Source organism: Muntiacus reevesi, chromosome 11 (assembly GCF_963930625.1).
Source record: "Muntiacus reevesi chromosome 11, mMunRee1.1, whole genome shotgun sequence".
NCBI lineage: Eukaryota > Metazoa > Chordata > Mammalia > Artiodactyla > Cervidae > Muntiacus > Muntiacus reevesi.
The window spans coordinates 18,868,483-18,872,577 of record NC_089259.1 but is presented as its reverse complement, the minus strand read 5'-3'; positions in this window follow the sequence as shown (position 1 = coordinate 18,872,577).

Genomic DNA, 4,095 nt, shown 5'->3' with positions numbered 1-4,095 from the left:
GACTGCAAGGAGATCCAACCAGTCCATCCTAAAGGATATCAGTCCTGGGTGTTCATTGGAAGGACTGATGCTGAAGCTGAAATTCCGATACTTTGGCCACCTCATGCAAAGAGCTGACTCATTGGAAAAGACCCTGATGCTGGGAGGGATTGGGGGCAGGAGGAGAAGGGGATGACAGAAGGTGAGATGGTTGGATGGCATCACCAACTTGATGGACATGGGTTAGAGTAAACTCCGGGAGTTGGTGATGGACAGGGAGGCCTGGCGTGCTGCGATTCATGGGGTCACAAGGAGTCAGACACGACTGAGCGACTGAACTCAACTGAACATTTTAGATTGCTGATAGAAACTTTTAAACTGCTGAAAGAATATTTAAATAGCATTTGCTATTTTTTCATGAATTCAATAGGAACCCAAATATGTGTAACACACATGTAGTACTGAATGGTTCAGAATGGAGACTGTGAATACTTTAACTATGATTTGAGTTGAAAAATACTGAACAGAAACAGGACAAATGCCACATTCATTCCCAATCTAGCTTGAGCTCACTCCTTCAGCACCATTGTTATCACTGTCTTCTAAGGAATAGAACTGAGAGCTGGAGCAAGGGTAACACAGGTGAGGGCCACATTCCACTCTCCCTTTCCTGTCAAGCTGCATTTGTTGACTGAGAGAGTAGGCAAGTGAATGGACAGCAGTGAATGACCATGGTGGCATGGCCTGGCTTCAGGGTAAATCTGCTTCTTTGAAGTTACTGTGGGCCCTCATCTCACAGCCAGGGACTACAGAGAAGGACACTAAGGGCCAGAAGGATCTGTTTGGTTTAAGAAATGCAGAACCCATTGACTACAAGCTGATTTGCTTAGGTCAGCCTCCTCTAGGAAAGCCTGTGTGGATCTCCTGCAGATGATACAAGCTAGCCCAGCTCTAGCTTTTGGTTAGTAATGGCGAGTCACAAAGCAAGCCAAGGACATCACAGCTTGGGACCATTTTGCATGGTCCGTTTTTTTTTTTTTTAATAAAGGCATGAAAGATCAGATTTGTTTTTAATAAAAAAAGAATTAAGTTAGGCAGTGATCACACATTCCCAGTGCTCTGGGTTTGATCTGACAGTTATCTATGAAGAGATCAAATTAATGGAAAAAAGTAAGATCTTCCAAGGTTAGTGAGAAATTCCCAAATAAATTCTGTTCCCTCCTATGGGAATCAGTGTGGCAAAAGAACAAGAGTCCTCTTGTGCATTCCAGACAAAGTCTGGTGTTTTCTATTTTGGGATCTCCTTTGAAACAGGAGGACCCTTCACCTGGATATAGAAACTTCATTTCCTCATGCTGTGGGAGTGGCTCAGATTCCAACCAAAGTGTATCCTATAACCTGAGATCCATTCCTCTCTGCCAGTGTCTACCTCTCTGCTGTGGGATAAATAAAATCCCTACATAAGGGAAGCCTTGAGAAATTAAGAAATGCCAAGATGACATTTCTTCAAGGATGTTTCAAAAAACAACAGAAAGAAGTCCCGAGATTTAAATGGCTACTTTATTTCCTGAATTCTGTTCTTCACTGCCTGGCATCTTCATTCAAGGAGGTGACAAAAATCTGATGCAGGTCACTGGCATTATATAAACAAAAATAACTGGATTTTTTTTCACTTGGAGTGAGCTACAGCACTTGTTCCCCAAACCTCCTTTGTGGGAAGAGTCTGGAACCCCTTTATATAAATAACATTCAATTTCAGTGCTACCTTCTGTTCTCAGAGCTCCCTATTCTCAAGGCCAGGCTAGGAAATTGTCAATTGCTCCTGAAAGAGCTGACCATGTAATCAGACTGTATCTGGAGAAAATATGAAGGCCAATCTCTTTATGGCTAGATTCACATTTATTTCTGACTCAAATGTTATTTTGACCAGGGTTGTCACAAATGACCATGCAGGCTACGGGCCACCCATCTTTAGGGGTGTCACTCACTGTCATCTGCTAATGATATCAGGTGGCCAAGGAAAAGCAAATAAAATGACCATTATTTTATACAGTCATTTAATTTCTGCACTTTGGTAAGGAAACAAATTGACCTTACTTCTCAAAGTTTGAGAAATCAATTTACCAAACAAACAAACAGTCAAAATTACATTGAAAGTGAAAGTGAAGTCCCTCAGTCGTGTCTGACTCTTTGCGACCCCACAGACTGTAGCCCACCAGGCTCCTCCATCCATGGAATTATTCCAGGCAAGAGTACCGGAGTGGGTTGCCATTTCCTCCTCCAGGGGAATCTTCCCCACCCAGGGATCGAACTCCGGTCTCCCACATTGCAAGCAGATGCTTTTACCATCTGAGCCATTAGGGAAGCTCCTCAAAATTACACTATGTGTATGCAATAGCTACCTGTGAGCTTCTAGGAGTAGCCACAAGGCGGTACTAAGGGAGTGAGTACTGAAATCTAATCCAGTTGGTTTTTCCGGAGTATATATTAGGAGCTTAAAAAGATACTGAAGCCTGGACCCTACTCCCTGGGCCAATTAGTCACTGGGGGTGGAGTCTTGGCAACAGAATTTTATAAAGTTACTGAAGTGATTTCACTATGTAACTAGGGTTAAATAGCACAGGTGTAACCTATAGTAGAGGGTCTATGTAGTTGTGATAAACTTCTAGAATATTAAAACATACTAGAAGAGAAAATAATAGGAAGGTTTAATACTAAAGCCAGATTGTGGGTGATAGAATACTTAATTGTTAGAGTTCATGTCAGCCTAGCTTTCATCAAATAGTTTTACTGTGTTTCATAACTGTGTTACTACAAGAAAAGTGTTGGCGTTAGAGTCTGCTTGTTGATAAATTGTCTTCCATTGTTAGAGCCTGGGTGGAACTACTGTTTAAACAGGATCTACAACTTCTAGGGCCCAGGAAGAAATGTGAGCTTCGTTTCAGGACGGCTGCCTCCAACCTTCCCTTCCTTCCTCTGGGTTGCCTGTATTGACTAGGTAATGACTAGGTTCTAGACCACTGCAATGTTTTGATGTGTGTGTGTGTGTGTGTGTGTGTGTGCTCAGTTGCTGATGCTAACTAACCAGCTCATCCTCTGATGCCCTCTTCTCCTTTGGTGCATATATAAGTTATATTCACATTATATTTTAGTCTATTAAATGTCTAATAGCATGTCTAAAAATCACTGGTACATACTTTAATTAAAAAATATTGCTAGAAAGTGCTAATTATCATTTGAACCTTCAATGAGCCATAGTAGTAATATCAACGGTCACCGATCACATCTCACCATAACATATATAACAATAATGAAAAGGTTTGAAATATTGCCAGAATTATCTGCTGTGACACAGAGACACACAGTGAGCAAACGCTGTTGGAAAAAGTGGCACCAAAAGATTCGCTCAATGCAGGGTTGCCACAAACCTTCAAATGATAGAAAACACAGTATCTGCAAATTTTAATAAAGTGGAGTTTAATAAAATGAGGTATGCCTGTAACAGGCAGATTCTTGGATTACTTGATAAGTCAATGAAAGAAGAGTAAATCACTCATATGATTTATTGAACACACTGAAAAAAGTTTTCATTTCCTGCTGATCTGACATAAAATATTGACTTCAGTGAAGAAAACAGGAAACTCATATTCACCACTAAAATAAACGATATATATGATTCTCTGGCTAATGAGTGTTATCAATCTAGAGAATATCTAGGATTAGTCATTGTGCTAGAAAAGCCAAAATAACCTTAAATCCTGCAGCTCATATATGAAAGAAACTTGATATAGATTTTCCCACGTTTGACAACAGTTCTAAGAAAAAAACAAGAAGTAAAACACTGCCAATGAGAAACTGTGAAGATGAAAGTTTTCAGCTAGAAAGCAGAGATTGAAATTGAATTTTCTGTCCATTCTCTCTGCAGAAAATGGTAATACAATATCATCGTCAGAGGAAAAGTGGGCCAAAGACCAGCCAAGAAAATGTGAAAAACATGTAAAGGTGTCAGGCTGTTAATAAATCAAAACATGCTTCTAGACTTTGCAATGTTTCTGGCACTTGTCAGATCTTTAAAGCGGTCATTTGCTGTAGCTTCTTTTCTCATTCTAAATAAAT